Genomic DNA, 16,055 nt, shown 5'->3' with positions numbered 1-16,055 from the left:
CTTCTAAAAATCTCTAGTCACTTTTTCTTCCCTCTCATTATACCAGGTTGCATGCTTCTCTGTGTCTCTAGAGCATTCTATGTTCTATCAAAACCCCTTGATTTATTGCATTGTATTGTACTTTCTTGATCTGTCAGGACTAACTAATCCCCATCAGTATGCAAACATGCTGTGATACATATCATCTCAAAATTATTTTAAATCCTTCCTTTACCACTGCCTTCATTTCTAGCTGGCACCCTATTCTATGCTTTCCTTTACAATAGAATTTTTTTAAAGGGTTGCCTGTATTTCATGTCTGCTTTATGTCCTCCTATTTTCTCTTACATCTATATCAATCAGATTTTTGTAAAAAAAAAAAAAAATCAAATAGGGCAGCCCAGGTGGCTCAGCAGTTTAGCGCCATCTTCTGCCCAGGGCATGATCCTGGAGACCCAGGATCAAGTCCCACGTCGGGCTCCCTGCATGGAGCCTGCTTCTCCCTCTGCCGGTGTCTCTGCCTCTCTCTCTCTCTGTCTCTCATAAATAAATAAAATCTTTTTAAAAAATCAAATTAAAAAAAAAAAAAACTCCCAGGACACTGCTCTTGTCAATGTCACTAATGACCTCCACATTTCTAATTCTGATGCCAATTTCAAGCTTCACCTTAAACAATATATCAGTAGCATTTTCAATCAGTGATTACCCCATTCCTAAAACACCTTGCTCACAGCCTCCAAACCACACTACTGATTGATTCTCCTACTTCAAAAAGGCCAGTTCCTTCCTGTCCTTCTAAAGTCTAAATGTTGAAGACCCTCATTCACTCCCTAATATGCTAATTATTCCCAAATTCATACCTTTAACCCTAATCTCTAATGCCATTAATTTTCTAAGTAATGTTATTAATCCTTAATTTCCACTGAACTTGCCCCAAACTGAAGTCTTTTTGCTCCCACAAACCTGCTCCTTCTCCCATCTTTATCTGAGTAAAAGAATCCTTATCCTTCCAGTTGTTCAGGCCAGAATCCTTAGAGTTATATTAAATTGTTCTCTTTTTCTCACCACAGCATTTAATCCATCAACCAAACCTTTAGATTATATCTATAATTAGACTACTCTTCTCCACTCCATCAGTGCTGTCCTAGATGATGCAAACCTCTTTTGTAGCCTGGAGTGCTATACTGCAATAGCCCCTAAATTACACTGTCAGCTTCTTTGCCTTTTTGGAGTCTGTTCTCCACTCAGCAACCATAATGAAATAGTCCTCATAAAGAGAAGTCTGATCAATTTCTCCTCAGCTCAAAAGCCTGTAAAACATTTGCTGTCTCTCATAAAACATCCACTGATTAAAATATATATATTCTAGAGCTAGACTTGTAGGTCTTAATTGTGGCATTTGCTGTCTTCCCCTACAGTTTTGGATAAGTTATTTAACTCTTCTTTGTCTCATACTTCCCACGTGTAAAATGTTAATAATTAATGCACCAGATTCTTAATATTACTGTGAGGGTTAATTGACTTAAAACTGGTAAAGCTCCTGGGATGATGTCTGGCACAAAGAGTTATGTAACTGTTAACTGTTATTCATTGTTGTCTGGAGACCCGACTCCATGTAGTTCCCCAATCACCATCTGATTTTCCATCACTCTCTCTCTTGTTCTTTTGCTCCAGGTTTGATGGTCTCTTGCTGTTTACCAAGCATGCCAGCAAAATCCACTTGCAAATCTCTCTCCCTTTATAGAAGATAAAGGCATAAAGTTTTTGACTCATACATTTACGTGGCAAACTATTGCAAATTCCTTGGCTTTCTGCTCAAATAATATTTTATGAAAGGCTCTTTTGCTAATCCTCTTATATAAGAGAGCATACCTTGTCACATTCCATCTTCATGTGCTATTTTTTATATTATATAGTATCTTGTGAAAAAGCACGTTTTCCTCTGTTTGTCTGGACATTATTAATTTTCCATGTCAGAGTTAACTTCCATGAAGGAAGAAACTTTGTTCAGTGCTGTAAGACATAAGCCTAGAAAGATGTGTGGCACATAAGAAGAGTTCAACAAAGATTTGTTAAACTTCTCCTTCAATAATCATAAGCATTTATAAATCATAATGGGATGTTTACCAGATGACAATTAATTAACATATAAAAATTGACCTCATTAGCAAGTTATAATAACAAAGCCTAAACATAATCAATCAACATTTATTGATTTTTTAGATTTAAGTAATTTTTCCATAAATTGATTAATTTGGTACTTTTATTTCATGAATTTAATTTCCTATATCCTAATTGTGATTAATATTTATTCAAGCTCTGGGATGCCTGGGTGGTTCAGCGGTTGAGCGTCTGCCTTTGGCCCAGGGTGTGATCCTGGAATCCCGGAATCGAGTCCCATGTCAGGCTCCCTGCATGGGGCCTGCTTCTCCCTCTGCTTAGGTCTCTGCCTGCCTCTCTTTGTCTCTCATGAATAAATAAATAAAATCTTTAAAAAAAATGTATTCAAGCTCTGACTCCTATGATAACTATAATTACAGCAATTTTGAGAATATTACAATTGTAATGGCCATATGTCCATAAATAAGTTATTATTTAAAATAGAGATTATGTTTAGTGAAGTCCACTTAAGAAGTTAGAAATATAGTCTTAAAACATACCTTCCCTGCCAGCTAGAAAATGTCATTAACCAGAATATCACTGTTATCAGAATGTGTTATTCTCATTTTGAGTTAGTAATTTTTTAAAGAAGACTGAATATGTTTAGTATTATAGCTCTTTGGAAAGAATACTTGCCATTAAGATTCTTAGAAGATTTTTTTTAAATAATTTTATTGATTGATTGATGAGAGACACAGAAAGAGAGAGGCAGGGACACAGGCAGAGGGAGAAGTAGGCTCCCTGTGGGGAGCCCGATGAGGGACTTGATCTCAGGACCCCGGGACTATGACTTGAGCCAAAGGTAGATGCTCAACCAATGAGCCTCGAAGGTGCCCTGGAAGATTTTTTAAAGATTTATTTATTTGAGAGAGAGAGAGCAGGGGCAGTAGGGAGAGGGCAGAGGGAGGGAGAGACTCCAGCAGACTCCACGCTGAGCCTGGAACCCCTTGAAGGGCTCTATCTCATGATTCCCAGATCATAATCTCAAAATCTTGACCTGAGCCAAAGCCAAGAGTCCAGTGCTTAATCAACTGAACCACTCAGGTGTCCCTGGGAATCTTAGGAGATTTTTGAAACCACAAACCTTTTGCTATCCCATTGCAATCAGACATTGTCCCAATCAAAACTTCATACAGAAAAGAAAACAGAAGAAGAGGAGAGGAGAGGAGAAGAGAGGAGAGGAGAGGAGAGGAGAGGAGAGGAGAGGAGAGGAGAGGAGAGGAGAGGAGGGGAGGGGAGGGGAGGGGAGGGGAGGGGAGGGAAGGGAAGAGGAGAAGAGAAGAGAAGAGAAGAGAAGAGAAGAGAAGAGAAGAGAAGAGAAGAGAAGAGAAGAGAGAGAAGAGAAGAGAAGAGGAGAAAGAATAGAAGAAAAAAAGAAAAGATGGGATGCCTAGGTGGCTCAGCAGTTGAGCATCTGCCTTCCACCCAGGGCATGATACTGGAGTCCCGGGATCAAGTCCCACATCGGGCTCCTTGCATGGAGCCTGCTTCTCCTTCTGCCTTTGTCTCTGCCTCTCTCTCTCATGAATAAATGAATAAAATCTTTAAAAAAAAAAAAAAAAGAAAAGAAACTTTTTGGTAAGGCAGTTTTAATTCAATAATGCTACAGTACCTCCACCATAGTTGTCTCGTAATCTACCCCTCTTCCTACTGTCACTGACAGAATTCTAAAAAAATCTTGTTACAAAACTTATCTCAAGATAAATTGAACTATCAACAAAATTAATGTTGTGCTTGAAGATCCTAAGTTATGTACATTTTTCCTTTCAGCACTCCTCATTTCTGTCAGAACATATGTGAGAAGAGAAGACATTAACAGGACTCTAAAGCAAATAGGCACAGGAAAAACAAAGTGAAAACTAAGGAAGCAGTGTTAGTAGAGGCTCAGTTTAGGAGATGTGCCACTTTAGGTGGGTTAAGCAGCACAGATTTTTAACGCAAAAGAATAGTGCTTATAAATGCTTCAGAGGGGCTAGCAGAGAAACTTCAAAACTAAAGATTATGGGAAGCACATCAAGAACACCATAGAGCTTGTGCTCCAGTGAAGTTACTACCTCAGAACCAAGGAGAATCAGGAAAACCACAATTGTAAATATTGAGTTTTTCTTTTTTAAAGAGTTTATTTATTGAGTGAATGAGTGAGAAAATGTGTATGAGCAGAGGTGTGGGTAGGTAGCGAAGCAGAAGGAGATAATCTCAACCTGACATCTTACTGAGCACAGAGCCCTACTTGGGACTTATTCCATGACCCTGAGATCATGACCTGAGCTAAAATCAAGAGTTGGGCACTTAACCAACTGAGCCACCCAGGAGCCCCTGGAAATACTGAGTTTAAGAATATATCATAATAGAATCCAAAGAGTAGTGTGTTGTTAAATGTGTGACAACCAGTTGGGGTTGTTCCCCATCTCCTAGTGATTTAAAGTATTTGCCAGTAACTGCAGTATTGATTGTGTCACCATGACCTATTATAAACACTGAGGTGAAATTACTATGTGGAGTTGTGAGGAGATGAACAGTAGTAAGACACCATTAGGTATTCTTCCCACAGTAGATACAATAGATGTAAATAAATTCAAGAGTATAGAATATAGTAAGATGCAATAATTGGGAAGTGATGAGTTTTAAGTATTACCCTAATTTTTAATATAATGTATTTAATTGTAAATTATATAATTTAAAATTTAATAATGATTGTGTTTAAAAACCAGGTTGTTAAAGAAAGGACTAACTTGTATATTTATTTGGGGAAAAATATGGGTAAAAGAAAAAAATGCCAAGGATCCCTGGGTGGCTCAGCAGTTTAGCGCCTGCCTTTGGCCCAGGGTGCGATCCTGGAGTCCCGGAATCGAGTCCCGCGTCGGGCTCCCGGCATGGAGCCTGCTTCTCCCTCTGCCCGTGTGTCTTTGCCTCTCTCTCTGTCTTTGTGTCTATCATGAATAAATAAATAAAATCTTTTAAAAAAAAATAAAAGAAAAAAATGCCTTCCTTGATAGAGACTACAGTATAGTAGAAGAGCTATAAAACACAGTTTTAAAAAAAAAAAAGGTCATCTGTAAAAACAAAGCATAATTTGAAATTGTAAAACAGAAGCAGAACCGAATCAGGAAGAATTCAGAGCAATCATCCACATTCAATTTGAAAATGAAGAAAGAACTCGAGGAGGATAATGGCCTTTGTTATGAACCTTAAAGGGTAAGTAGGTATTTGAGAGATAGAAGCATATGAGCCATGATTCATGATTAAAAACATATTAGCTGAGCATGTTGCTTTAGGCAAAGAAGTAAATATATTGCAAAGTTATTGGGAACTGAGAGAATCAATAGGAGGCTGAAAGGACTCAAATCAGAAAACAGGGGAGAAAAAGAGCAATTTAGAAAACTGGCAAGAATCTTGCTAGGCAGCAAGAAAAATCTAGCCAGGAGAATGCCTGGGTGGCTCAGTGGTTGAGCAACTGCCTTTGGCTCAGGTTGTGATCCCAGGGTCCTGGGATCAAGTCTCACATCAGGCTCCCCAGAGGGAGTCATGAAGCATCTGCTTTACCTTTAACTCGTCACCATATTAACAACAACAAAAATGTGAGTTGTAAATGCCTTTTAATCCTTACCTCATTCACCAGAGCCAATATCCTAGGCAGGGATAATCTGGAAGTGTCCACACAGCCAGTTTAGGTCATGGACTAGCCGTCTGGACTCAGAAATTGGGAAGTGAAGGAGTGAGAAAAGGAAAAGCCTGCTCTGTGATATCATAAGTGAGAGAATGAATATTGCTTCTAGTGATCTGGATACCAAATTTTAGTAATTCATAATCTGGAATATTATGCTATTTGTATGTACTAAAATATTGAATTTTTAAAACTGACTTGTCAATATTTTTTAAAACATGAACCTTGAATAATTTACATTTTGAATCATAACCAGAGAGATATACTTGGCATTAATATTTTGAATAAAAAATACTCATTTGGAAGGCATCCTTCATTGCCTACATAATGCTCAGCAGAAGCAGAAAATTGCTATTCACAATGTGTAGTTCCTCTGAAATGATGATGTGTAATCCAAGTTTAAAGATTTTTTGAACATGTAGAATATAAAAGTGAAGTACTGAAATTTATACCTGTACCTCTGCAGTGTAATCTCTGTGTTTCCATTATTAAACTAATGGACAAGGATGAACTGGAAATGTTATCTTTGAAGTGAAACTAAAGCTCAGTATCAGTAAGAAAATGGTTGTTCAAAAACAATGCCCTTGGGACGCCTGGGTGGCTCAGCGGTTGAGCATCTGCCTTTGTCTCAGGGCGTGATCCCGGGATCTGGGATGAGTCCCACAGCCGCCTCCCTGCGAGGAGCCTGCTTCTCCCTCTGCCTGTGTCTCTTTCTCTCTCTCTCTCTCGGTGTTTCTCATGAATAAATAAATAAAAATCTTTAAAAAAAAATAATGTCCTTAATGTTCTCAAACAATGTTTTATTTTCTTGTTAAAGAGAGTAAAAGCCTATCTTGTCACCATTTTCTTGACTAGAGTAGAATCAGAAAGCTTACTGACCAACTGAAAACTATTATAAAAGACATGCCACAGATTCAACAATGATCTAACACTAACACACTGTGCCATTTGATTGTACCTTTTTTAAATGCTCAAATCAGATAATTTCATCTTATATTTTTTATTATTCAGAGTTTGAACTCATCAATTGATGTATGTTTTCATAAATACAATTTTTAATAAAGATATTGGTTAGAATATATAGCTTTTATTAACCTAATATTGATTGTTTTATAAAATGTTACATTTTTGTTTTTAATATGTATTAAGCTTTAGTTTATTGATTTCAAATTCTGAGTGCTTTTTAAGACAAAGATTATTTGCAAATAAATACCCAAAGAGTAGTGATATCATTTTGCTGTAGTACTGTTGTCAGTAACCACTTTACAATAGCACTTCCCACAATGGAAGGATTTCCAAAAATAAAATGGCTGTATGAAGTAGAATAGGATAAAATTTACCTGAGAGATAACAAATGTGGGATCAGAGGCAGGGAAACCCACTGGTGAATGGTGAGTTAGCTGGAAATTCAGTTGTAGATGATAAGCCTTATTCTCTTTGTCATATCTTTATTTTAGCCATGGAAAGCCATATTCTGTAAAAATCTGCAGTATATTATACTCATTTTTTACTGGAATTCAGATGACTCATTGTAAATCAATGAAAAAAGCTTGGGAATGGGGCAGATGTCATTTCTGAATACTACGGCTGACCGGATCACATGTTTTCATCTTGATAAAAAGTAAGTGAACAGACAAAACATGGACCATCCAACTAAGCATATGGGCAGACTAATTGCATGAGAGTCCAGTTAAGTCAGCAGTGTATGATTATCATCACAAAATGTTTAATTATGCTGAAACCTTTCCAAGAAGTGAAAGTTATCAGATGATTATACAAGGGAAAAGGGTATGTTTCAAATACAAAACAAAGCAAATGTTTAAATGTATTAATTCTTCAGGCAAGTAGAAGGAAAGGATTTTAAATGACCACTCAGGAATGAATAAGAAAATATTTTTTAACTCAATCTCATGCCAAGCCCTTGATTTTTCCATAAAAAGGCTAACTAGTAATCCAAAATAACATAATCTTAATAGCAATAATAATACTTAAAAGCTTGCTATTTACTGAACTAGTAGTTCTCTTATTGTCTGAGTTTAGCATTACAATATACAGTCTGCTAGCAGCACATAAAGGCCCTTGTCAGTAGATGAAATGTTATACAATCACCTTGTGGAGGAAAACTCCTTTCAGGTAAAGATTCTACTAATTTTTACAAATCTTCATGTGCATATAGTAATTCCTTCATGTAGGTAGTTTAACAGTTCACTGCAACAGCATAAAGTCATTTTTCTCAAGCAATCAAGCACATTCAGCAAAATGAGACAGAGAATGTTGTTCAACCCAGAATCCTCACTGGAGAAGAATTAGTAACCTTACTTCACATAAAATTACCAATGTTTAAGACCATGGATAGCTAAAACATTGCTTTTAAATCCAAATGAGTAAGAGCCATGGATCCCTGATACCATACTTTCTGTACCTTAATGCAATACTTTAAATTTCCTGAGTGAGAAGAGGAAAGCTGGTCCAACATTTGCAACGACACAGAGGATTCCTATTCAGCAGGGAAGAGACAACAGCTGAAGACTGGCAGTGCCAGAATGGCATCATCAAATGGCATCTCTCTGATTTCGACTTCAGAGACAGAATTATTCCATTTGAAGAACAGAACTAAGAGCAAGTGATACTTGACAGGCACATTAGAACCTTGTGTCCTATTTAAAAAGCCATTTCAGTAACTTTGCAACATCTAATCATACAGGCTGCCAACATTTTCCATCAGCAAAGTAGTGCCTCGTTTGCATAATATGAATGACATCAAGAAATGTATGAAACATTACATTAAAAGGTGACTTAAAATCAAGTCTTTCTTATACTACCTACAGTTATGTGAACAAATCTCATCACATTCAGGCCTCAGTTGCTTCAGATACTGGAAGCAAGAATACTTCTGTCCTTGCATCTAGATTGAACTGGAAATAATAATAACTTCTGTCTCTGAATATAAATTGAAAGGGGTGTTCTCTCGGGGTTCTTTCACTGATGAGATTCATGATTCTCTGATTCAGTATGTTCATGCTCCCATAGAAATGAAAGAAAATTAAATTATTTTTCATCCTCTTACCTGCAAAACCAATGAATTAAATACTATCATTTTAATTATAATAAAACTAGCATGCTGAGGATTCACAATATGTTGAGCATTGTATTAAGCACCAATTAATCCTCAGTACAATGTTGAGAGATTGCTATTAACTTCCCCATTTCACAGATGAGGAGCTGAACATTAAAGGGATTAAGAAATGTGTTGAAGGTTACATATGTTCTGAGTAATAAACTGATCTAAATTTGGGTGTCTTGGGACGCCTGGGTGGCTCATTCTGTTAAGCGTCTGCCTTGGGCTCAGGTCATGATCCCAGGGTCTTGAGATTGGCTCACGCCCAGCTCCCTGCTCAAGAGGGAGTCTGCTTCTCCCTCACCCTTTTCCCTCTCCCTCTTTTATTCCTCCTTCCTCCCTTCTCATGCTCTCTCTCTCTTTCTCAAATAAATAAATAAAATCTTCATTATACATGGCATGTCTCATGTGCCAGAATACTATCCTTCCCCTTCGTGGCAGTTTCTCTTGCTTAGTACCACTGAAAGGACTTGCATCCTTGCAACAAGGCAACACACATCTCTGCTTCAATCCATTATAAGGATTCTATTTTAGCCCTCATCCTACAACAAATTTTCTGCTTAGAAAAATTACAACAGGCTGGTATGGTACTTTTAACTTTTCCAAAACAATGTCACATGTGTATTTTCCCCAAAAAAATGTTTTTACCAGATAGAATAGCTGTCTCTGCCCCCATTTTTCATAAAAAATATATATACAATAGAGAAAAGATAAACTTTTCCAGAGTCAGGGGATGATGATAGTGTGGTAGAAGGAGGTCTGCACACGGAGTTAAGCTGAGCTGAATCTAAAGCCCCAGGGTTCCTGGTTCCCTTCCAGTTCTCTTCCCAGTGCTTCATCAGTTTTTACTTCATGGTTTTCTGCAGGCCATGGCCTTTGCTGAGTTCTACACCCAGCAGTAACAGCTGCAGCAAACCCTGAAGTGATTGTATGTGAGGCATAGCCTCACCACAAAACATTTCCCAGTGAGACATGCGAGCCAGTGAAGATCCCTCCAAATTCATGATAGACATCCTAAAGAAAGAAAATGGAGTTGAATCTCAACTAGAAGCTGGGAGTGAAAAAGCATCTGGGAAACATTTTTAGGTATTTCTTCTATCATCTGATAACTATTTTGAAGCAAGAATCCAGGACATTTTGTCAAGCTGAAGATTAATAGTCTCTAAAATAAAAACAAAAATAAAAAAGATGAGCAAGCAACCTATTCAAAGAGATGTTGTGGTCAGGAAGACAGTGCCTGGGTGATGACAAGCAGCTGAGTCTCCATGAGGCTGATGATGATGCTACATGTTGAGAGTTCAGGTGTCTCATGACTGTGTACACAGGGGCAGCAGAGCCAGAGGGAAGGAATCCATTCCACTCATTCCCTAGGTAACTCGCTTGGCATTTGATCTTCATCTTACCTCTTTAAATCATTCATCCAACCTGTAATTATCTCTAGTTTCTTAGAATGGGTTAAAATATGGCAAGACGGCCAAGATCACTGTCCTGTACATGCACATGAAGTCCTCATAAAATCTGGTGAGTTATCGCTAAGAAATCTTTTTTTTAAAGATTTATTTATTTATTCGTGAGAGACACAGAGAGAGAGGCAGAGACATAGGCAGAGGGAGAAACAGGGTCCTTGAAGGGAGCCCGATGCAGGACTCAACCCCAGATTCCGGGATCATGAACCAAAGGCAGGAACCCAACCGCTGAGTCACCTAGGGGTTCCAGATCACTAAGAAATCTAAGAGTTAATGATAATGGTAACTCACATCTACTGACAGCTACTATTTGCCAGGAACCATGTTTAACATTTGATGTGACTACCATACGAAAACAGTATTTTGAAGGAAAGGAAAATGAGTTGTATGTACATTAAGTTTTCACCTTACAGTCACACAGATGGGAATGAAAAGAACCAGGATATGAACTACAAGCTGGGATCCAGAGTCTGAACTCTTACCTACTGCCCTAAATAGCAGCTGCTTCTCCCAGAGCATTTCCTATGGGTCAGGAACAATGCTAAGCACATTATTGTACTTTCTCCTTGTATTTATGGTCATTCTCATTTTCCTGATGAGGAAACAGAAACTTAGAGAAATGAAATGAATTATTCATTTGACACAGCTGGTTAGTAGTGGAGCCCAGATGAAATCTATGTTTGTTTGGCATTTGTTTGCTTATCCATTGCAGTCTCTATCCAAGCGTGTGTGTACTCTGCCCTATTGCCTCTATATAGCAGCACCACAAAGTGCCAGGAAAGAAAATACCTCATCTTGCTCCTTTGTTCACATAGAAACTGAAGCTCAAAAGGATTAGGGACTTACTCAAGATCATGCAATTATTTACTGCAAAGCAGTGACAAAATCTTTCAATTTACCCAGAGATCATCCAAGTAGGTGATCTCTCTCTCTCTCTCTCTCTCTCTCTCTCTCTAAAGAATTTATTTATTTTGGAGACAGAGAGAGAGAGATCGTGGGAGAAAGGGCAGAGGGAGAGGATAAGAGAGTCTCAAGCAGACTCCATGCTGAGTGCAGAGACCAATTTGGGGCTCTATCTCACAACCCTGAGATTATAACCTGAGCTGAAACCAAGACTGTGCCTCCCAGGTGCCCTGATCTTTCCTCTCTTAAAGTATGCTCTCTGACCTTTTCTCATTAGGTTACATCTACTACGAGACATATTCAATTTAGAATTATATGGTGCTACTTATGGTAATTATTATAATTTTGTATTTGAAGAGAAATTTTTTTTCTGAGGAGCAATTTTTCACCTATATTGTTTTTTAATCACCTGAAAAAAATAAAAACACACGAGACAGAAGGAAATGCTCATTTTCTTCTCAGACCTGAGTTCTGCTTCTACATTTAAATTTAAAAGTTGGACTCTGTCAACTTACTTAATTACCCATCTAACCATACTGATGGATTCTCAGAAAATATTTGGACAGATTTATGTATATTATATGAATGCCATATCAAAGTTTGTTTCTATGAGAATTCATATGAGAATTTCTAATATTTGTAGGGCATACTTGGGCATATTTTGGTTGAAACTACTGGGAGGTAAAAATCTATCCCTCAAGTACACTTTTACTTTCATAGAGTAGTTTCATTTTCAAAACCGCGAGATGAGTTTGTGGCAGTCAGATTATTTGTGTTTTTAATGTTCTTTAACAAGCAAGGAATTAAACCTGCACAAGATTGGATGGCAGGCAGAGATTCCTGACCCAAAGGGTGCTGTGGGATGGTTAATAGCAAAAGGTTCCTAGGAGAGAAGGACAGTCAAAAAATAGACTGTGTAGTTTATATAATAAAAAGAAATCAAGCATGGATAATATGGAGATTGAGGATAGCTACACTGAGAATGATGTTTTGCCCAGTTTCTCGATCTGAGTCAGTTCATAAACTTGGAACCCATGGACTGGAAAAGAGGCCAGCTATTCAGAAGGGATCACTGTGCCATTAGATCTGGTAATGTTTCCCTCATACCTTCCCCAAAGGGATATTTAGCCAGTTAGTCAGTATTCATACCATGTGAAAAGATGAATACTTCCAACAATTCCAGGACTGTTAGACACAGGGGGTCAAGAACCAGGGCAGCCCAGGTAGCTTGGCGGTTTAGCCTTTGGCCCAGGGCCTGATCCTAAAGACCCAGGATTGAGTCCTGCGTCGGGCTCCCTGCATGGAGCCTGCTTCTCCCTCTGCCTGTGTCTCTGCCGCGCATTCTCTCTCTCTCTGTATCTCTCATTAATAAATAAATAAAATCTTTTAAAAAAAGAACCCAAAGCACCATCACAGCCTCTGTTACACAGGAATATATGCAGGGCAGGTCATAAATGGAGTCCTGGCTCAGATCTAGCTCATAGTGGATCACCTGCTCTTCATTTTCCCAGTCACTGAACAAATAATTTGAATTGATATCTTTATAGTTGGCAAAATCCTCATATTGGTTCCTTGATGGATGAAGGCCAGTAGAAGCTCTGAAAATTTCCCTTTCCTTCAAGATAGCGCATTACAAATAATATTGCATTCTCATGGGAATAACAGTAATTGATGTCACCCTAAAATAATTGAAAGATACAAGAGTGGTGGTCTCCATATTACTGTATAATCCAGCAGTCTGGCCCCTACCAAAACTGGAGGAATCGTGGCAGATGACACTGGATTACCACAGGTTTTTCCCAAGTAGTCCCATTGAATTTGCTGTACTGAGTGTGGTATATTTGTTAAAGAAACTTAGCATAGCCTCTCGCAGGTAGCACTGAGACACTGATTGATGAGGTAGAGGATATGAACTACATCCAGGGGTTCCTATAAAGAATGATATCTTTTTGGGTTTAGCCATTGGGAATCCCTATGAAAGGTCAGAAGGAGGGATTGGATGCCTGGATTACTGTAAAGCCACCTTGAGCAGGTTGTGTTTCCTTGATTGAAAGTTACTGATCTTCTAAGCAACTCTGTGTCTCCAGGTTCCAATATCCTTTATATTGCTTCATTCCTTTATGCCAAAGGTTAACAGCTTGACTATCACGAAACTCCAGGTTGTAGTTCTAATCCCACATCATTGTAATTGCTTCTTTAATAAACAAATCTTTAATTATTTTATTTTGAATCTTCCCTCTGTTTTCTTTGGGCCTTTATTTGAATGTGGCCTCTACCACATTCCCCTAAGATATTCAGAGGGAAAAGACAGAGAAATTGAGAATTAGAAAGATAAAAGTTATACAGAATGGTCTATGACTTCATTTTCTTCTCAGTGACTCCTGGGCATATTTTAAGAATTTCACCAAAACCTAATAAATGATTTGATACACTGTTGTATTAAAATGATGATAATCAATATGTGGCCTCTACATCCATGGCAACAATAATACTTGGGAACTTGTTAGAAATGTAATTTCTTGGGCTCCATCCCAGACCTACTAAATCAAAGACTCTGAGAGTGGGGCCCAACATTCTATAATTTAAGAAGCCCTTTAGGTAATTCTGATGCATACTACAGATTGAGAACTATTATATTAAGGTATATGGTGACCCCACCTTTCTAATACATTACACAGAGAAATGCTACTTTAAGTATGACCAAACACTTTGGACTCTGTTATTGGTCTTTTTTTTTTTTTTTTAATTAGACAGTACATAGAATGTTTAACTGCTGTGCCAAGTTTATCATAATTTTCAGTTCTAGAAACTATACAAGCCAGAAAGAGGCCTCTAAGGAGCAAATATAATTATTTAGATTAGAATTCTTTAATAAATGTTCCCTGTGATACTACCATGAACTATTTTTTAAATATAGAAATACAATTTTATTTTTGAATATTGATCTTACATATATGTGATCTTGCTGAATTCACTTATTCTAATTTGGATTTTCTATATAAACAATCACATCACCTGTGAATGAAGACTGTCTTATTTCTAGTTTCAGAGTAAAAGCCTTTGGTATTTCACTATGAAATAAGATATATACTGTGGACTTTTTGTAGACACTTATTTTTTTGCTATGAACTATTTTTTTTTGCTATGAACTATTAATAAGAAGTATTGGGAAATGGGAAGTGATGGACCCTAGGTCAAATAATTTAAGAAAACTTTTAGTTCAATGGTATAAATACATTTATTTATAGTATAACTATCCTAGGTCATTAACATGCAGTTGTGCATTAAATGTTTCCATGAGGCCATAAAACATGTTACATCTCCTAGAGTGTCATTGATATATTTTTGGATAAATCTCAGGCCAAGAAATGGCATAATTAGTAAAAACAGCTATATCACAGGAAACCTAAGGCAGATATAAACCGAAAAATGCAAGAATTGATGTTATATGGGCCATCCTGGTAAGGGTCTCTGATTCTCCAAATAGGATGTTAGAATTATTCTTTAGAATGGCAAAATTGTCACAGGATTTGAGAAAACAGAAGGAATGATGGGATCAATATGAGGGAGGAAGAAGTTAGCTTTGTCAGGTCATGACAAATTGGTAGAGTGGCTCAGGTAAGGAATAAGCTTCGAAAGCAACTCAAAGAAAATTTTATGTACTAAGGGCAATTTTTCACTTAAAGTCAAAGAATCAAGAGAGAAATTTATTGATTAATCCATTATTTTATGTGGTCTCAATTGAATTCAGAATTGATCATCAGTGGAATGTCAATGCAAATCCAAGTATACTATGGAGCATAATTTAAAATATGTAGATATGATTATCTCTCCTACCCTCTTTGTCTCCATGGACAGTGGTCATGCAGAAACTCAGTGTCCCCAACATGTCCCAAATAAAGTTTTCTCTTTCCTACTACCACTGGTAGCATGAAGGGAGAGCCCTAGAACCCTGTATTCTGTCAAGACTTATACCTTACCTTCCTTCATAAAATGTATCCTCTTACCACTGCTAATTCTGCCTGGAAAATTTCATTATGACATCAATCTCTGGAACAGTCAGTGGTCACCAAGGGAAGCCTAGAGCATCCCTCTTCCCCAGACTAATCATAAGGCATCATGGGCAGGAAAGCAACTCACCTTAGGGTGAACACTGCCTTTCATCCTTCCCTGACTTATTTTCCGTTCAGCACTTAACTCTGATATAATTTATATTTTACCTATTTAGAAATTTCTCTCTCTTTCTCCCTCTCTCTCTCTCTCTCTCTCTCTCTCTCTCTTTCCCCTACAATAAAAGCTTATTAAGGGCAAGATTTTTTTTTCTAATTTTTTTCTGTATCTCTTAAGTCTAAACAGTTTCTAACACATAGGAACTACACATACTTAATGGATAAACGAATAACAGTATGCCCCACTACTCTCCATATTATCAACTAACATGAAGCATGACTAAATAGGCATTCACTGATTCTTCTAAGTATTGTAGTTCTGTACTTCCTCTGTATTCCAAAAATACTATATGAAAATTCTATTATGTTTTACTCTAATTTGTCCGTTTACAAATAATCTTTTCAAAAAACAACAAAAAAAATCTCCTTAGGGAAAGGATAATGTTTTATCTATCTCCAGGCTCATTGGGCAGAGTCTGACATGTTTCTTAAACTGGTGATGGAAATATACAAATAAATGAGGAAAATGATATCTGAGTTGATAAAAAAAAGTACCTTCCTTCAATTTTTAATAATAGTATAAAGATACATAATGA

The 16,055-nt window shown here is 37.3% G+C and overlaps 1 long non-coding RNA gene across 2 annotated transcripts in view; it reads right to left on the bottom strand.

The window, feature by feature from the left end:
- LOC140615144 (uncharacterized) overlaps positions 1 to 15,334 on the bottom strand; it is a 46,390-nt gene extending 31,056 nt beyond the window's left edge. Inside the window, exon 1 of one of the 2 annotated variants that reach the window (XR_012015825.1) lies at positions 15,271 to 15,334. This is a non-coding gene — a long non-coding RNA (uncharacterized lncRNA). The remainder of the gene's footprint in view (positions 1 to 15,270) is intronic. The other variant, XR_012015824.1, reaches the window with a different exon arrangement.
- Between the last annotated feature and the right edge of the window lie 721 nt (positions 15,335 to 16,055).

The sequence above is a fragment of the Canis lupus genome, chromosome 23, assembly GCF_048164855.1.
Source record: "Canis lupus baileyi chromosome 23, mCanLup2.hap1, whole genome shotgun sequence".
Classification (NCBI taxonomy): Eukaryota; Metazoa; Chordata; class Mammalia; order Carnivora; family Canidae; genus Canis; species Canis lupus.
This window is presented reverse-complemented; position numbering and strand designations above follow the sequence as displayed.